This window comes from Pipistrellus hanaki (genome assembly GCF_964339955.1).
Source record: "Pipistrellus hanaki genome assembly, chromosome: 1".
NCBI classification, from domain to species: domain Eukaryota; kingdom Metazoa; phylum Chordata; class Mammalia; order Chiroptera; family Vespertilionidae; genus Pipistrellus; species Pipistrellus hanaki.
The window spans coordinates 187,050,881-187,071,753 of NC_140503.1; the positions used below are offsets into that span (position 1 = coordinate 187,050,881).

General features: G+C 41.4%; 1 protein-coding gene across 6 annotated transcripts in view; it reads right to left on the minus strand.

The window, feature by feature from the left end:
* Positions 1-20,873, minus strand: part of LIMCH1 (LIM and calponin homology domains 1) — a 318,608-nt gene that overhangs the window by 167,891 nt on the left and 129,844 nt on the right. The gene's annotated exons all lie outside the window — the stretch shown is intronic.

Here is a 20,873-nt window from a genome sequence, read left to right on the forward strand (position 1 = left end):
AGCAAGAATCCAAAGCATGTGGTAAATCTCAATAATCTATGAGCCTTAATACATACAAGTGAAGAGCTTTGCCAACATCAAGTCTGTCAGTGGCAGGTGAAGTTTTGGAACTTGGAAATGTTGGGAGAGATGAGAGGATGGAGGCTGGTAGTAGCTTCAAGAGAAAAGACAAGCATGAGAGCTGGATGGAGGTTGGGAGGGAATAGTCTCAGACTAGAGCCAGGTACTACATAGACAAGACTCTCCCAATGCTCCTGATTAAGGCAGGGCTCTCTCCAGGAAAGCGCTAAGTTCAGAGACCAATGTCTATCTTCCCAAATAATTTGCCAAGACTAATTCTACCTCCAGATATGCTTGCTCTTTGAGGAGGTCACTTGTTAATTGTGGCTGAGTTACCCTTAAGAAAGGGAAGAATACATTTAGCAAGAGGTTAACCAATCATATGCTGAAGATTTTGAACAAGGCTGACCACAGTTCCCTAGGTACAAAAATATGTGAGCAAAACATTTTCAGGGTAAAGGTTGAAATCACGTAAAAATGGTAATACAACATGGGGAATACAAGAGAAAAATAACTACAACTACTTGTCTTCAGAGAATATCAATTCAGAGTGAAAACAAAAGAAAGAAAGAAGGGCAACTTGTAAAACTAAAATAGGGTTGGCATCAGGGTGATGTGGTGGAATGTAGCATTTGGCAAACCAGGTTATTTATAAAGGGATACTGAAGGTAAGGGGTTATAGAATGGAAGCATTTACTCCCACATTCAAGCATTGAGGAGAGGTAATCAGGCAACTTATCTCAGGATACGGTGCAAAAAGAAACTTAGGGCAGGAATTTATTATAATTCAGGGGTCAGCAAGCTCTAACCCATGGGCCAAATCTGGCCTAATGCCTGATTTTGTAAAAAGGTTTTACTGGAAAACAGCCATGCCCATTCACTTATGTGTTGTCCACTGATGCTTTTGTGCAGAGCTGAGTAGTTATAAGAGAGAACATATGGTCCACAAAGTATACAATTTTTACTATTTGGCCCTTTACAGAAAAAGTTTGCCAACCACTATTATACAGGCATACCTCGGAGATATTGCAGGTTCAGTTCCAGACTACTGCAATAAAGTGAGTGTTTGCAATAAAGTGAGTCAAAATCTTTTAGCTGGTGGAGGGTCTTGCCTTCAATTTGTCAAAAAAGAAAAAAAAAATCAACATCTGTGAAGCACAATAAAATGAAGTGCAATAAAAGGAGGTATGCCTATAATTCATGCAATCCAAGATCCTAGTCAATTATGAAGAACCTATACTTTTTTTTTTAATATATTTTATTGATTTTGTACAGAGAGGAAGGGAGAGAGATAGAGTTTGAAACATCGATGAGAGAGAGTCATCGATCAGTTGCCTCTTGCACACCTCCTACTGGGGATATGCCCGCAACCAAGGTACATGCCCTTGACCGGAATCAAACCCGGGTCCCTTCAGTCCCCAAGCCGACGCTCTATCCATTGAGCTAAACCGGTTTCGGCATGAAGAGCCTATACTTGATAGATTTCTACAAATCAGTAACAAAAGATACTTTGAAATATTTTAATGATTAGTCTGGAACGCAACCTATATTTGACACCACTATGCATTAATATTTTAAGAAATATGCCTACAGTAATTATGACAAATAGGATATTCTGTTTTTTCACCAAGGATTTTGCCTGTTCTTAGTAACTTTCACTGCAATTCCAATGCGCCACCACCAGTAGGCAGCACCCGAGTGGACTTGTGCTTTCTTTGCCCACCGAGAGCCAAGATGGAGCTTTTTGTATGAACTCACTTCGTTTTAACCATGAATTTAATCTTTTGAAAATTATTTCTTTATAACTTATTTTGAAATTATTATAACGTATTTATAACATAAGTTACAAGGCAACTTGTTCACTCTTCTCATTTTATAGTTTAGCAAATGGAGGTCTGATGGTGATGAATGAGTAATTTCCCAGCAGTGATTAGAGTGCAGCCAGGCCTGGCGCCCAAGCTTCCTGATCAGCACCCGCTCTAACACAAGGTCAACATCCACATATTGTGGTTTAAATAAACACATGGACATATGTCTCCAAAGCAGGTTTCAAATGTACATCATCATAAACATACATGACTTTTCTCACTAGTTTTTAACATTGCCGTTTTAAACTGGATTTTTAAATGGTATTTGTGCACAGTACTGGTAATTTAAAAGGAATTAAAAGGATATTTTGGTAAAATGTTGAGTCCCAAAGGCCCCAGAAGGTAACCTTAAAGAATTTTCCAAAGAAAGTATATAAAGACACATGTAATTTTTTTTCAAAGGCAGATGTGTAGCATGTAACATGCACTGTTCTACACCTTGTGTTTCTCCTTAACGATATGTCTTGAAGGCTAAACAGTTTGCCTTGGAGATTTGACTTATCAGTATCCGTGGACCTATGTCCTTTCTAACAGCTGTGGACTACAGACCGATGGAGTTGGCTGCAGGGTGAGAGCATTGGCTCTGGAGTCCAACGGACCAAATCCCAAATGCTGCTGGTCATCCATTAGGGCTGTTGCTTCAGAAAAGCCCATGGACTTCAGTTTCCTCAACTGCAACATACAATATAATGGTGTTTGAGTATCACTGAGACTTAAATGTGACAAAATATGTGAGAAGCTAGCATAGAGCCTGGTGCATTAAAGTTCTCTATAAATGTTTCCCCACATTTGTGTGCATTTATACTAATTCAATCCACAGCATTTGACATGAACCACTCTCTCTAATATTTTCGAATTTTCTAAGGAAATAAAATACATTGCCACCAGATACTCCCAAGCTTTTGGCTAATTAACCAAAGTAGAAAGAATAACAAACAGCCTACCAAAAAAAAATCATAAGTTAAAAATTGCCTTTTAAAGAGGCACTCTTGTCACCTATGTCTAAGACTTGTGTTAAAAAGTTTAGTATGATGGCTCCACCAAGTCTTCTTTTATACATATTTTTATTTTAAGCAATATGAAATGCTTCATTGTATCCACTCTTTGTAGAATTATATTTATATGGCATAAATCTTTCCTGTGACATGAAGTTGTAAAAAGCAAAAACAAAAACCCAATTTTAATGCTAGACTTTAATTAAAAGAGCAGCAAAAATCTATGCTCACTGTCAAAATTTTTAACCACAAATGAAAAAATAAACAGCCAAAGTGCTCTTAAATATTTGAAATACTTTCAAGATCAAGGCACATGATTTTTTCCCCCCACATAAATATTGTCCCAGTTTCATACACAGTTGACAGTACACAACGATAAAAGATAACATTGAATTCACATTGCAGAAATGCCAAGCACCTGCTTATCTTATATTTTGCATTAAACTGGAGGCATTTTTTTGGTATATAATAGGAGTCAAATGAGAAGTTCAACAACACAGCTGTGAGGAAGAGTCAAGGCTGCTCACCTGCAATTTTATTAAAAACTACTCTTTAAAAAAACACACCACTCTTGCCTCCCTGTGCAAATTAAAATATAAATATTTTCAATAAATACTTATTGATGACAGGCTTTAAAGCAATGATAATGATGGTATTTTCTAGTCATGAACTTACTGAGATGCACTGTCTCCTGCCCTTTCCATGTATTCATTCTACCATTTTTGTAGAAGAGAAGGCTAAGCCCCAGACAGATGTGAAGACTTCCCTGGAGACATGCATAGTTTGTTTGTAGCATACTGAGATAGTCTTAATATCCCAGGCCAGTCATTTTAATCTGTAACTTGGGGCTTTAGAAAGTCCAGCTTTAGTATGTAATTAAAACACACATACACCAAAAACTGTCTAAATACAAAGGGATAATATCAACACTAGATGGGAATGAAAGGAAAATGGAAGAGGGTGTCTCCTGGGGGGGTGGTGAAGTGTAAGACACCTCAAATCCAAATGATCTATATCATCATGAGATATTTAAGAGAATACAAGATGGTCACATTCACTCCCCACTAAGCAGAACCCCACACCAATTTCCCACCTGTGGTCTATGCTTCCCCAAAACCAATGGCTTGAGGGCCTGAAAGCGTAGTTTACTCTCTCCGTCTATTAATCTTTGTACTCATCTCAAGACATTTCTGGGAGACTGGTATAATTCTATACAACAAAAAAGTAAACATTTTTACTAATACCCTTCTTGGACTTTAAATAAACCCACAACTACAAACAAAAATAAAGATAATAAAAATATCAATGTGAGAGCTAGTTGGGATGAACTATTTTCTGATATTCACCCAGCAGTTACTGATCAAGTGCCTGCTGAATGCTGCACACAATTCTAGGCCCAGAAGGGCAGCAGCGAACAAGACAAAGGTCCTACTCTTTGGAACATATCACCTTGGCAAACAGGTAGAGCCATGGGAGAAACAGAAAATAAACAAGTAGATAAATGAAAAGAAATTTTCAGATAGCATAAGCACTGGGAAGATGAGCATAGTAACAGGTGACACAGCTGGAAGTTTCATTGGGTGGTCAGAAGGCTGCTCTGGAAGGTAAGATTTGAGGGGGAAATGGAATGATACAAAGGAATTAGCCGAGGAAAGATTAAAGACAAGAGTTCCAGGTGGAATGAACAGTTAGTATAATAGAAAGGCCAAAAGGCAGGAGTGTTGGTATATCCAAGGGCCAATGTAGCCAAGCAAAGGGAGTGGAAGGAGGAGACATATGATGAGAGCCAATGTGAAAGCAACATCCAGGCCCCGGTAAGGTGTCTAATTATTTCCTAAATATAATCTACTCAGAAGGACATCTGACGATTTTAAAGACAGAGATTGAAATATTCTGATTTATAATTTAAAATCTCCACTATATGCAAATAGGAAAAACATAAATTTACAACTATATTTAATAGAAAAGTTTTGCTTATTAAAAATCATGGTTATCAGAAAGCATATATAAATAAAGCATCACAAATAACCTATAATACTCAGCTTAGTGAAGAGAAAGGTGCAGTGGATTTGGAGTAAGTGGTCAAGGTTGAAAAAGTAAATCCAACATGTGCTAACCATGAGTTACTGTGCTGGAAAGTGGCTTGATCAGAGCCACAGCTTTCCCTTTTAAAAAATGGAGATTTGAAAAAAACAAAAAAAACAAACAAACAAAAAAAAACACCTTGGGATCTCATACCCTATGAGACAGCATGGAGAGTGTTATGCTAAGCGAAATAAGCTAGTCAGAGAAAGACAAGTATCACATGATCTCACTCATATATGGAATCTCATGAACAAAATGAACTTATGCACAAAATAAATCCAGAGACATAGAAACATCAAATAGACTGTAGAATCTCAGAGGGAAGGCAGGGTGAGTGGGTGGAAAGACATTAACCAAAGAACTTGTATGCATACATGCTTAACCCATAGAGACACAACGTATGATGATGGGGGTTGGGGATGTGAGAGAAGTGTGGTGGGTGCAGGCTAGAAGGGGTCAATGGGGGAGAAAAAGGGCATCTGTAATACTTTCAACAATAAAGATAAATTTATAAATGAATAAATTTATATATTAATTAATCAATTAATCACTTAACATAAAATAAAAAATTCCACCCAGGATTGTGGTGAGAAGCAAATGGACAATGTGTTGCTGGCATTTAGTAAATGGAAACTTCCATATCCACACTCATTTAATATATTACGCATGCCCCTTTTTGCTAGGTAAATGCAAGTTATTTTAGTTTCAACTTTTCCACTGGCCAGCTGCCAAACACTAAAATAAGTCTTACTAATTTTCTTTTTCTGGTCACCTTTGGATAAAAATCTCACATAAATGAATCAAGTCAGTAAACTGTATAGCTTGCCTAATATACATCTGGTGAGAAACACCTAGAGACAGGGAAAAAATATATGATCTTGGATAATCTCTGATTATGAAAAAGTTAATGGCATTGAAGGTAAGTAAAAATACATGTGTTTCTTATATGGTACAAATTAAATGGTGTCTACTAAACTCTTCTATTCTAAATCTAAAACATACTGTGACCTATTTCCAGAAAGGCTATCCCATATGTTCCTTCATGTACTCAACAAATATTTATTGAGCTTGCATAATGTTTTGGCCCGAAGTCGGGAAGGAGGGATCCAAGAGAAGACAGGGCAGACCCCAGGCTCTCCCTCAGGAGAATCGCTCACTAATGGGCTTAAAACCCACAGGGAGACCAGGACTGGGCACACGTGGCTCATTGTCATACCACCTAATGCACAGCCATCTTTAGTTTTTGAAAAGGTGAATTAAAGACCTGCTCTGAACACATTCTACGAATACAGTTCTTTAAAGATTAATGAACAGATTCCTAAAGAAACAATTGTTGAGACACACACACACACAAAAAAGATGCTTATGTTCTAATTAGAACACAGGTTGCACTTGATTACTCTTTGTAACACAGTGTGGTAACCCCTCAATCATCTTTAATGGCTATAAAATACCAACCAAAGAAATTGGTTTCTACTTCCAATTAAAAAAAAAAATCTCAAATGCCTACTTTGGGACAGAATGGTTCTGTTTCAAATGAACTATTCCAGCAGCCAATATAATCGCCTCCCAAGGGCACAGCTCTGAAAATAGGTCTACAAAGGATGCGTTAGGAGAGCATCCAGACATTAGGCAATAAGAAGCTTATTTGTTATTGGACTGTCATATAAACATTTAAGGTAAAATTGTTTAAAGGATTGTGAAATTCCACTTTTTCTACAAGGCATTCAATTCAGAAATTAAGTCTAATAATTATTCTAGAGTTTAGGGGACAGCAGAGACGCTATCCAGACCTTGAACACAGGGTTGGGGAATTCACGCTTAATCTCATGGGAAATCACTTTATTCTTTGCAACAAAATATTACATCACCATTTCATTTAGCTTGGTTTATACAGCTGCAATAGGCAACTATGATCACAAAATTACCTATTTTGTGTCCCTTTTAATTTGGCTCAATTGTATTTTGCTCTGTGGTTTCCTTGATCACTTTTTAGGTTTGACTAGGTGTCCTAGACGAAGTTATATATGCTTTCATTTAATCTAACATGACAACTATTTTTTAACCTAAGCATGAGATCAATTTAACCTTGACCATAAACCTGTTTCAGATGTCATTTTTAAAGTTTTCTTTTTAGGGTTGCCTTGGCAAAAGCAGGAACGTTAATAAACCTTCTGAGGTCAAGGAAAATTGACTAAAATAAGGGGAAAAGTGAAACTGAACCAAAAGGGGAGTTTCATATGAACAAAATAGTGATGGAATGCAAATTGCCATCATTAATATCTACCAAATGTTTGAGGGGTGCTATGCATTGTCCAGAACCTGTGAGTTTTAAGTTTAGTTAAGCTATTTGCCTTGAATATATCTAAAGAAGAGACAGGGAGAGATTCAGAAAGCCTTCATAGGCTTGAAATTCAGAGAAATTGAGCTTAACTGTGAATTCCAGGGCTCAGCAGTGCTGTGATTATTCAATGCAGCTCCTGTGGCAGAGACTGCTCACCAAACTTGTCTCCTTCTTCTCCTGGGCACACAGCTAGACTACATTTCCCAGCCTGCTTTGCAATTTTTCTGTAACAATACTACTGAGTTCTGGCCAATGGCATGTGGGCAGAGTGATATAGATCACACCTAGGCCTGCCCCTAAAATTTCTCCCAGGCAATTCTCCATTCTCCCTCTCCTTTTCCACTGGCACCAAAGAAAACCTTAGAAGCCATGTGTCAAGGGTGGAGTCCCTATTAACAGGGGTCCCTGAATATCTGGCTGGAGCAGTGTCACCCCCACCCTTCCCTGCTGCCAAAGTTGGGCTACATTTCCACTGTGTTAAACCACTGCGAGTAAGAAGAGGCATAGCACCCATCATTACCTCAATTACTATAGTTCTCCAGATCAGGAGGTCCTTTTCCTGAAAAGCCCTGCCCCCAAATACAAAATTAAACACCTGGGCACAGCCTCCCCCTGGATCTAACACTAATGAAATAATCTATAAGTACGAAGGAAACCTATGGAAATTATCTGATCTCTTGGAGCCTTTTTTGCTTCATTTCTAACCTGTCTCGCAGGCCAATCTTTGCAAGACCATTCTTATTGTCTGGAAATTATGGATTTTTTGGATTAGAAGAAGCCTAAAACAATAAAATGATTCAGATAAGGAAACTATCACCAGGCACATGTCTGAGGTTTCTATATTCAAGAAGAGGGCTTTCCCATGATGCTTTAACTCTTGACATTTCCATAGCTAACCTCCAGCCACCAGTCTGTCATCTTAATTGACCTACCCACCTAACCCTTGAAAACCTACCTTGGCTTTGGTTACATTGCTTCTTCCTCCAATGACTTCCACAGGACTCTCCCCAGTGCCTTCACCTGCTAACCAAGTCCCTTTGACCCCAAACTGCCTTTTCCATTGTGCCTCCCGCTCAAGGTCCTCCCCACTTTTATAAGCTACAACTTTCAGATGACAAATGCTCAACGAGCTGTGAAAACTGGCAATGCGTGAACAGAATTTAGTATAACCAAATAAAACACAGACTAAAGTTACTCTGACACAGGCAATGATACGGGTAATCATCATCGTGCTATGTGGTAATTATGGAAAAATGGTTGTAATTAGTATTTCTCTTGCACAGCTAAAAGAAATTGCTGAATTTACTGTCAGGAGGGTGGACAGATAATTTGGGAAATGACGTGGCTCTGAAAGCTTCTGTATCCAGGCTGGAGAGGGGTAAGCAGCCAGCCTCTCACTCTCCATTCTCCTTGAGCAGGAAGTGCTCATAGCCAAGCGTTCCAGAATTGGGACCCATAAAATTCAAGGAGTATTAAGAGCTTCCTAACAGAGAAAGACCTGGGTTCAAATCCAACTCTGCAACTCACTAGGCAAGTTATTTAAGTATTCAACATCCATGAGCCTCAGTGTCCTCCTCTGTAAAGCGGGAACAATAATACCTACAAGTCATGGCATGAACTGTGAGACATGCATGCAATACATGTGGCACAAGTCTGGTGGATAATACACACTTCATAAACGGCAGCCATTATTATCGTCTCTTCCCCTCCAAGGTTTCAACCCCAGCCCTGCCCACAGGTGGAAATCCAATGTGTCAACTGTTGGCTCAGATCTCCCAAGCATCCAGTCTGTGGCTCACTCTAGGTTGGGAGTTGGGAGAGACGAAAAGACAGAAACGAGGGAATGAGAGGACATTGGTCCTATTGAAGGGCAGGCCCACATAAATGTAGTCTATAACTGGGGAGGAGGAGGAAGGATGGAAAGAAGGAAGGAAAAAAGGAAGGAAAGAAGGAAGGGAGGGAGGGAGGGAGGGAGGGAGGGAGGGAGGGAGGGAGGGAGGGAGGGAGGAAGGAAGGAAGGAAGGAAGGAAGGAAGGAAGGAAGGAAGGAAGGAAGGAAGGAAGGAAAGGAGGGCAACAAAGCAAAGGAAGAAAGAAGCTCTAAAGACAATCTCAGCTACACTGCAGCTGTGTGCCCACACTGCCTCTGGTCCTGCTTCCCTGCCAACGTCTAGCTTTCCTTTGCCTCTTGCCAAGTCTCTTATCTCTCTACCTAACTTGCCATCCTGAAGGTGATAGGGAAAGGCTAAGAGGCCCTTTGCTATCCTAGAAAGGGAGGTTAGCACCTAATGTGGCTAGTTCCAACTCTGGATTGATTTCCTATTCACTCACATATTGTTATCAAACACCCCACACCAGGTGTGGAGTTAAGCCTATACCCCCTCAGGGGACTGGGATCTACAGAGGGACAGACACAATCTCAGATGTAGAATGGATTACCCAAGACTTTGTGAAGAGTACCAATTCTTCACAAATAACTTCCAAGTTCTAAATGAGTGACCAGAAAAAAGAACTTTGAAAACATAGGATACATGCAGTAAAGTTATAAAGGATGGGCATAGCAAGACAAGTGTAAGAAGCATTTCTGCTTCTCATTGGCATGGCACTTAATTCAAATGTTTATGTTTGGTGCACAGCAGAAAGTAATCAGAAGCCTCCACTGCCAACAGATGTCATTTCCTCAAAAGTAAAGCTAATCCCATTGCTCTTCTGCATAGAGGCCATGCTAGCTGCCTGTTGTTGGCTGGATGCTATAGAAACTTTTTAACATGGTATCCAAGGTCTTTCTCAAACTGATCATTTTCAAACTGATACTCATCTTTTATCTCCAGTCCCCATTCCATCCTATGCTCTGGCCACAATTCCTTCCTTGAGCATGCAAAGTCCCTTCATATTGATGATACTCTCATATGCTTCCTGCTCCCTCTCTCTCACTTGTCTTTCCCACAAGCTTCTCTCCAAACCTTGGTGGCCTGGCAAACTCCTACTCATCCTTCAAAACCCAGCTTAAATATTATCTTCTTTCTGAACCATTTCCCAGGTAGGGCACGTATCTCCCACCTCTATGTCCCAACACCCTTTGCTTCCCTGTTTATCATATATCACCAAAACTGTCCAAATTCCCCACCAGGCGAAGGGTTAGTCCTCTCTGTGAGCCCAGTTCTACTGTAAGGGCCAGTCATTGGTGGGGCCTAAACTTACGATTGCTGAGTAAACTGATAATGAAACAAATAAATGCAAAGTATTCGGAAGCCGAAAACGCCAGTTTTGAAATTGCAATGGACTTCAGGTTCACTGGAAATTTTGCAACTGTTGTTGTGAATCACAACTGAACCATTTTCTCAGCACCAAGACTGACGGTGGAATCAGGCAATCACACCATGTAAGGATCATCTGACAGGTTTCCAGTTCATCCCCACCAATGACTGTCATTTCCTTAAGTTCCCGCTGGTCTGTGAATGGGAAGGGGCGGGGACTTAAGGAGTCACTGTGTTCTTCTCTGAAGGACAGATGTGAGCTTGCTGGCCCCGAAGGAGGCAGTGAAATCTCTGGGTTCTTCCCTTTGATGTGCTGTAGGACACAGAAAAAGAAAGGGGCGGGGGAGGGGGGGGCATACACCATCTTACTTTACTGGGTAAACTAAGTACAGCCTTATTCCGAGGCATGGACAATGTGTTCTCGAGGCCAGAGGCTCCAACAGGGAACAGATGAGACTAAAAGCAAAGCCTTTTCATCTGTTGTAGAAAAGGGGCTTTTACTAAAGGAGAAGGGCAGTACTTAAGCAATAAAGTCTCGTTTCTCCATTCTGTGGCCTTCCTTTATCTAATGTTATGCTTCCTGATTTTAATGAGTGTGCCTTTGATTTTTAGTTTTATTTTGTTATTTCCTTTACATCTGGCAGCTCAGTACAGTGTGATACTAGCACATCAAGAAATGCAGGAATGACACTTGCAATGAGTCTTCTAAAGGGCATATTAAACATCTTGAAGCAAAATTTCAAATATCATTAACGTGTGTGTCTTAACAACTTGAGATATAATTTACATAGAGTTCACCACTAAAACTAGAATCTGATTTTTTTTTTTTTGTACATTCACAGGATTAAGCAACCATCACTATGAAGTAATTTTAGTTTTCTTTTCCCCTGAAAGGACCTCCATTCTTCAATCAATAGCTTTAACTTCCCATCCCATGCATCCACAACTTCTAGCTGTTAACAACCCAAATCAACTTTCTGCCCCTACAGATCTTCCTATTCTGGACATTTCATATAAATGGAATCATATATTATGTAGTCTTTTGCAACTGGTTTCTTTCACTTAGCATAATGGTTTGGGATCATCCACGTTGCTGAATATGTGGCAGTTAATTCCTTTTTGTGGCCAGATAATATTCCATTGTATGAACATAACACATTTTATTTATCCACTCATCAGTTGACGGCCATTTGCATTGTTTCTGTCATTTGACTCTTATGAATAATGCGATCATGAACATTTGGAAACAAGTTTTTGTTTGGACAAACGTTTTCACTTCTCTTGGATATGTAACTAGAAGTATAATTGCTGGGTCGTACAGTAACTTAATGTTTCACCTTTTGAGGAACTGCCAGATTGTTTACCAAAGTGATTATACCAACTTGCATTCTCACCAGCCATGTATAAAGGTCCCAATTTATCCGCATCCATTCCACATTTACTGCCTTCCTTTTTAAATTACAGCCGTTTCAGTGAGTGTGAGGTTTTGGTTTACATTTACCCTAAAGACTAATAAAATTGAGCATCTTCTCATGTTTTTATTGGTCATTTAAAAATATATTTTTTTATTGATTTCAGAGAAGAAGGGAGGGGAGGGAGAGAAACATCAATGATGAGAGAGGGTCATTGATTGGCTGTCTCCTGCGTGCCCTCTACTAAGGATTGAGCCCACAACTCAGGCATGTACCCTGACGGGGAATCAAACCATGATCTCCTGGTCCAAAGCACAATGCTTAACCACTGAGCCACAGCAACAGGACTTATTGGCCATTTTTATGTCTTCTTTAGAGAAAGAACAATTCAGATATATTTTCCACCTGTTAAGTGGATTGTTTCTGCTTTTAATATTGAGTTATAATTGTTCTTTACATAAGCTCTTTTTCAAACATATGATTTGCAAATAGCATAATTTCTACCCTTCTGTGTGCTGGGAGATGATATAATTTATAGGACAAAAGCATTTAATTTTGACATAGTCCTATTTACTTATTTTTCTTTTGTTGTTTTCACTTCTGCTGTTATATTCAGGAAACCATTGTCTAATCCAAGGTCACCAAAATATACTCCTGTGTTCTAATATTGTACAATTTTAGTTCTTACTTTTAGGTCTACGCTCCATTTTGAGTTAAATATTATATTGTCTGAATATACACTGATTGATTATAAACATGTTATAAATATGTTAATAATTTCAAAATTTTAAAATTTGGAGTAATCTTCTTTCTTCCATTCTCTCCCAATTTACTATATTCCTGCCATGTGCAAGCACCATTAGGCATGGAAAAATTTATGAGTCACTGTCACTATGTCAAGGAATTTATAATCTAATAGAAAGTTAAAGCAGACAACCTCATGAGCAGTGCCATGTGTGAGACAAATTACTTGTTCCAGACAAAGCCAAAATACTTTCAAATCAGAAACCAGAGGGAGCCCTTGAAATTAAGGTTGTCACCTCCGCCCCAGGATATACGGTTGTCACTGCCATGGGCACTGTGAGGAGGAAGGAAGCACTGAATTCAGGCTGCAGGTGGAGGGGACCTTAGTGGAAGAAACGGTATCCAATGCATGAGTTTCGGGTTTAGAAAGATGGAAATGGACAGAGAAGTGAGCACCCAAATGGCTGGGATGAAATGCAGTCAAAGGCACGAAAGAGGGACAAAACAAAGAGAATCACAGGGAAAATATTCATTCTCTGTGGCCAATGCAAAGGGGTGGTTCAGATAAGCCAAACAAACACAGTGCCCAGGCAGTGAGGACGCCAGGCTTCAGGCAAAGGAACTTCAGTCATGTCCTATCTGGTGGGAAGGTGCATTGGCAACGATGAAGCCGTGTGTGGAAATGCCAGCCTCATGGCAGAGTCTACAGTTGCCTAAACCCAGGCAGGCACAGAGCTAATCACTTAGCCATAAAGTCTCAGCATTTTTTTTAAAAAAAATTTTGTTTTTTTTTTTCAGAGAGGAAAGGAAAAGGATAGAGAGTTAGAAGCATCGATGGGAGAGAAACATTGATCAGCTGCTCCTGCACACCCCCTATTTGTGACGTGCCCACAACCAAATCGAATCGAACCAGAATCGAACCTGGGACCCTTCAGTCCGCAGGCCAACGCTCTGTCACTGAGCCAAACCAGCCAGGGCAAGTCTCAAACTTTTTATTTGACTTTTCATTCACTCATTCTTCTTCCCCTTACGATAAAGAGGGAAGTCTATTTCTGCACAGTTAACTGGAAAAAGAAATCATTTATAAACCAGGTCCTTGATGGGATATTGAGGAAAAGGCCCTCCCCTATGGGAAACGAAAGGAAACACTTAGAATGGAACGGTTGGGCAGGAATTCTGCACACTTCATTGTGGGAACAGCCCACCCAGTCTGACAGCCGAGCGGACACAATTAAAAAAGGAATTACTAAGGAAATACAATTAGAAAAGCTACCAAACCCTCTCAATTGTAAGCAAGTCCAAATCCTGCCTGTCAGTCCACAGGCAGGCAATGGGCTGCGCCAGTCTATCCTCTACCACCCAAGCAGCCCATATTTAAACCTGTTATATATATATTTTTTAAGTCAATCGGTCATTCTAATAAATGTGTAATAAATTTGCTCAGAAGGAAAGAAATTAGGCCTGAGATTTAAATGAGCAGAAGTTTAATATTTATTAAGGTACAGATTAATGGGGGAAGGAAATCACCTATTTTGAAGGAAATGGTTTTACTGCACATTCTGAGGGAAGTGGTTTCTGAATGATAATTATTCTGACATAAATTTCCAACACATTTTTTTGGAAGCATGAAAACATAGTCTGTAATTGTCCTACTTGGTCTAGACCAGGTGAAATTCTGTGTTCAGAGAAAAGAAGTTGAAACAAAAAATATACCTTTAAGTAGATAAAATATTTGCAAAGATGGATGAACTCAAGAATGTTTCCAATGCACAATGCTCAAACGCACACAAGAGTCTTGTGTAGTCTCTTGTAATCGATGCTAAAGCGCAGTTTGAATGGGAACAGTAACCCCACACACACTGTGCTAAGAGTCCTTCTTTTCAATAGGAACCAAGGGCTGTTTATTCTGTGTGGGTTAAAAAGAAAGGCAACACTGGGAGCGCATTCTACTCATCCAGAATCCCACCAATTCGCCTTCCATGTTCTTCGTCTGTTTTCATCTTTCCTAACAGACGGCTGTCGGGGAGAGTCAGTTCTTGCCTAAGTTCCTACCTAAGCCAGGCCAATCTTCCAACAAAAAGCAGCTTTTCACTGGCGATCTCTTAAAAAAAAAAAAGAGTGGGTTGGAATGTCCTCGCTTGAACTTAAAAGCTTAATGAGTCTTGGTGCCAAAGAGCTGGAGGTAGGCCAAGTCAGGGAGGCCAATTGTGATTTGGCAGAAAGACAAGGGAGAACCCTACATAGAAGGCCTATCAAGTTCATAGCAGCCTGCAGAGGCCAAAATCAGGAAGGGCAGAAGCACCCAAGTCTGCTGAGATTTGAGGCAGCATCTGGGTTAGAGAGAGAGCTCCTAACCAGGAGCTCTAGACACACTGGGATCTACCACCTTGGGTTTCCATCTGAGCAACTGCAAAGGGGAAGGGGAAGGGGCAGGGTGTGTGGGTGAGAAAATCTATTCCAAACAAAGTTTACCTCCCAGGGTCGCCAACAGCTGAGGTAGCCAAGGACAGCCCCAGATTTCATTTGTTTTGTTCCAGAATCCCAGCTGGGTAATACCCCTTTCATGTGCAAAAGAGTCTCATAGGAATGACAGACTGCAAGCCATTGGGTCAAGCTAATTTCACTTCTTTTTTAATAGTTAAGAAAAATATTTCATGTATCATTTATGTTAGATACTAGTAAGCCCTCTTAATGACAGCGGGTTGTTAAGCATGAGCCAGACCTAAAACTATTAGGTTGAATCATGAACAGTTGACTCGCAGTTTCCCACGATGGCTACTGAGGTCTCCAGTTCTCCCTCTGCCAGAGAGGCCCTTTTCTGAGGCCTTGCAGACATTATGAAATAAAGGGGACAGCTGGGTGAGCTGTTGGTATCCCAAACTCACTTTGCCTAAACTGAAATCATGACCTCTCCCAACAAACAGAAGACCCATTTCAGCTTGCATCAAGAACCCCGTCCTGTTGTCACTAACTATTAAAACTATGATGTAAGTCTTTAGTCTTTTCTTTTTCATTCATGTATACCCTATCCTACCAAGTCCTGTTGCGTTCTTCAAAAGTCTTCTCATTGCCATTGCTCTGGAGAACGTGGTCGGTATCCAACCAATCCTCTGTATGACGCCATGTCTCCATACAAAGCTGTGCCGCCAACTCCCAGCCCAACCCAGAGACTTGCACATATCTGTGGCACACCAAATCTCATGCTGAAATCAGGACAAGAATCCAAGACAAACCCTCCTTCTGAGAATAAGCAGCTCATTCATCAGCGATGATGTAAACAAGTGTTTGCCAACAGATGTCTTATCTTCCGAAAATCATTTCAGCAGCATAGGAACTGAGACAAAAATCCACTAAAGCATTCTTTATTGGTCACTTATTTGCAGACTCACATACTCAGACTTGGCACTCCGTGAAAATGTGTCTGCAGAACAAACCCCTAAGTTCACCTCGGTGACTCCAGAGAGGGCACTGTCACAGGGCATCTTACATATAAAGAAAGCAGTCACTTCCAGCCCTCAATCTCCGAGTCTTTAAGGATGGGCCCATCCTTATGTAAAGTGTGTGCGTGTGTGTGTGTGTGTGTGTGTGTGTGTGTGTGTGTGTAGGGGGGGGGGGCAGAGACAAAGGATAGTATTGAGAATGACAGCTAAGATTGGGAGAAAGTTAAGGCCGCTGATGATTAGGTAGCCTAGGGAGAACTGGTGCTACTGGTATTGACTGATTCAATAAGTGTCTGTAACAGATGTATTATGTGCTACACCAGTGCCCAGTGAGGGAAATTCAAAGAGAAATAGAGGGGGCCTTCAGGGAGCTTTCGATCTGGTACAGGAAGCAGATGTGGGACAAAGAGGTGAAGTGAAATGCTAGCAGGAGAGGTGCTCAGAAGCCAGGGAAGAATCCACTAACAGCTTGGAGGGTCTGGAATAGCTCCTCAAAGAAAGAAACCACAGCAGACTGGAGGGAGCAGGAGGAAATGACATCACCACAGAGGTCAAGGTTACTGTTTTCAAAACAACCACTGTAGGCCTCCAGCCCTGCCAGCCAACGCTCATTACATACAGATGACCAAGCTTGTAAGGGACCCAAACTTTCTTGCCCAGTGTTAGATCACAGGCTAGGCAAGAGAAGCGAGGAAGTAAAATCCCAATTCGGCCATCCTGTGGTTTGCTGGCAGCCCTAGGGAGAGAGCTGACGGGCACACAGTGACACAGAGTTCCATTGACTATGTCATGTTCATCACTGATTCGGGGCCTATTATTTCCAACAATAATGATGAGAGCAGCGAGGGACCCAGGGTGCCAACCAAGAGCCAGACACTGCTGGGCACTTTCTAGTTCTTTCTCACTGGAATCTGCCAGGGACCTGAGGAAGCAGTACATCCCCCATTTCATAGACCAAGAGGGGAAAGTTAACATTTAAGTGTCCTGTTCCAAGCACTAAACAGAGAGTTTTATACTCATTACCAATTCATTTAATCCTCACAACAGCCCTATGAATTGGGTACCATTCTATCTGTTTTTGTAGATGAGGAAACTGGTGCTCAGGGAGATTAGGTAACTTGTCCAAGGACACACAGGAGGCAAACTCAAGATCTGGACTGTCTACTAGGTAGAACCATACGAAATCATTTTCTGATGATACAACATTTCATAGGATTCAACCTAAGGATCCCCAAATCTATTTCGTTAAAGGAGTTCACGGGCTTTTGTCATATATAAAGCAATGGTGGCAAAATGATAATAACTGTATTTAGTGGCAGGATATATGGGTAATCCTTACATTATTTTTGAAACATTTTTTATAAGTTTAAAAATTTAAAAATAAAACGTCAGGGCTGGGAGTGGGGGGCATTATAAAGACATTCCTGAGAAAACCTAAAAAGTTATTTATCTAAATAGGATTTTTGCACTGCCCAAACTCACAATTATTTAACTTTATAAGATTAGACAATTTATATCTAAAATTAGTTCCATAGTGCTTATAGGCTGACAAACTTTTTCTCTAAAGGACAAGATAGTAAACATTTTAGGCTCTATGATCGACATACAAAAACTCTTGTCTTTGTTTTGTTTACAACCCTTTAAAAATGTAAAAGCCATTCTTTGCAAGGAGGAAGGCCAGTGCGAAAACAGGTCAAGGGTCATGATTTGCCGACACCTGATCCGGATGGAATTCCATAGCGTTCTATCTGAACAATAAAGCCAGAGGCAGGAAACCAAGTCAGAAACGTCCCTTTCTGGCGTCCTTTCAAAGCAGGGAAGTCGCTACTCAGTATGGCCAGAGCTTCCGTAGGGAATGGTTCTGTGCCACCTTTCTTTTGAACCCTGAAGCCCTCAAGGACATAATCTGTATTTCATTAACATTTCTAACAGCAGGACCATGGTCAGCTTGGTCACACTTTGACCCCAGACCTGCGGAGCTCAGTGGAGGGCTCACATCATTTGAGCATTAACCTCCCATGCTTCAACTGCACACACTTGGCAGAAACAACAGAGGCAGAGAGAGATGCATTGCATTTGCATTTCACAGGCAAAGTAAAAGAGCTCCCGGGATGATCTGAAGGCGATTCCCATCTTCTGTGCTGCCTGCAGGTGCCAGTCTTTCCCTCTCCTGTCACTGCAGTTCTTAGCTCAGGTCCGCCACTCTCATTTGTCTCCATCTAGCTTTAATGGTTCCACTTAAAAAGACTGAAATCTGCGTCCTCCACTAACCACAGCCTCCTGTACTCTCGTGACCTCACTCTTACTGGACTTGCCTTCTTAAAGAAGTACAGCCAGGCCCTCCACGCTCACACTGCTCCAAGACCACCACCAATGAGACCCGATGCTTATCTTCCATACCGCCCTTCTCCCCACGCTCTAGGTTTCCTAGCACCAAATTCCACACCCCCAACCTCTTGTTTCTCTCTCATTAAAATCTCAGCACTAGATAAAGGACAGTGGGGAACAGCAAAGCTAGGAAATCACCCTTCAGCATTCAAGTCTTTCTTTTTTTTTAATTTCTTTATTGATTAAGGTATCACATATTTATCCTCACCCCCTTCCCCCATTCCCATCCCAAACCCCTCCCCACACATGTCCTTACCCCCTGTTGTCTGTGACCACTCGTTAGGCTTATATGCATGCATACAAGTCCTTTGGTTGATCTCTCCCTCTTACCCCCACCCTCCCCTACCTTCCCTAGGAGGTTTAACAGTCTGATCGATGGTTCCCTGTCTCCAGGTCTGTTTTTTGTTCATCAGTTTATGTTGTTCATTATTTCCCCTAGATGAGTGAGATCATGTGATACTAGAAATACACTTATAAGACAAGTCTTTCTGATCTGTATAACTTGAGCCAAGTTATGTAATCCTCTGTGCCTCAGCTACTTCCCTCTGTGAAATGGGTATGATAGTAGTCCTCATAGGCCACAGGTACGTTAAGAACCAGGCTGCTGAGAAGAAAACCAGGTCCTAGCCCTTAGTTCGATGAGAACTCTGAATTTTCTCCAGGCAATTAAAAAACTGGGGACATTTTTAGTGAACAAAGCACACGGTGTCCCTCTAACCAACATTTAGAGCCGATCCAACTTGGACAAAGAGCTAAAAGTTTGTTGAACAAAAGGAAGAATTCACCGATGCCATTCACGTACTTTTTGGCTGGGGTCCTATATTTTTTAATGTCCTTATATGAGTGGTGGTTATGAGTTAGACCTCCTTAATCACCAGCATCCACGAAACTCTCTGGTCTTAGGGAGTGGTACAGCCTTAAGCATTCTTTTTATTATTATTATTATTATTATTATTATTATTATTGAGTTTATGCAGTTGAATCGGTTAACAAATTATAGGTGTCAGGTGTACTCTACTTTGCCTGCCTGGACTCATTGTCTGGGACCCTCACTTTCCTGAGAGCCTCCAAACTGAGTTCCCTGCCTTGTGGCCTCTGCCATCCACCAAGCCCACACCTGGAACGGCGCAAGTCCCCCTTCTTGTCTCTGGAGACAAGTCCCAGAAAATGCACCTTCTCATCTCAGTCTGTAGCACCCCAATATGCTCAAATCAAACACAGCCGTGCCCCCACCCCTGACCAAAAAGGAGAGGGGAAATCTTCCATGTTTCCCAACCTTCGGTGCCTGCAGCTCCTGGTCATGTTTTGTTTCTCATTGCTCTGTGGGCCCTGCACTTACAAATTTGTTTTTATATGGTTTCACTGGCTGCTGACACAGCTTTCCCTCTAAGGCTCTGGCTGGGATCATGCTACTGGCCTTTCTTGCCTGAGGCTACCAATTCAGTTCATTCCACCTTAGCAAACTTTGTGCCAGAGATGCCCGTTGAACATGGCCCTGGTCCTCAGACTCCTTCAACTCCTCCACGTTTAGAGAGCTTGGACAATAACTCACTTATCTTGGGTTTCATCCTGCCCACGCAGACAGTAACATTTGTCCACATCCTGCGTTGGCCAGTTCCCTCAGTTTCAGCCCCAGGCGGTCGGCAGTCCAAGCCCTTTATTTTTTTAAAGAGGCCCTGCTATAATCTGTGCCTCTGTGTTGTCTAACCATACTATTTCCTAACCATGGCCTGGACTTAAACCCTATCTCTCCACCCCTATATAGCCCTAATAGCCATGAATATGTTTGCAAATGGCCAATGGGTAGTGGTATTACACACATTGACAAATCCATCCCCTAACTCAATGTCTTCAGCTAGGTAAGAAATGAATCTTGTGTGTGCCAATGTTTTCATTAAACACACACACACACACACACACACACACACACACACACACACACTAGAGGTCTAGTGCACAAAATTTGTGCATGGAGGGGGGATGTCCCTCAACCCAGCATGCACCCTCTCCAATCTGGGACCCCTTGAGGGCAGTCGGACATCCCTCTCACAATCCAGGACTGCTGGCTCCCAACCCCTCGCCTGCCTGCCTGCCTGATTGCCCCTAACCACTTCTACCTGCCAGCCTGATCACCCCCTAACCACTCCCCTGCCAGCCTAATCGACACCTAACTGCCCTCCCCTGCAGGCCTGGGTCCCCCCCAACTGTCATCCCCTGCAGGCCTGATCATCTACAATTGCCTTCCCTTGTAGACCATCTTGTGGCAGCCATCTTGTATACA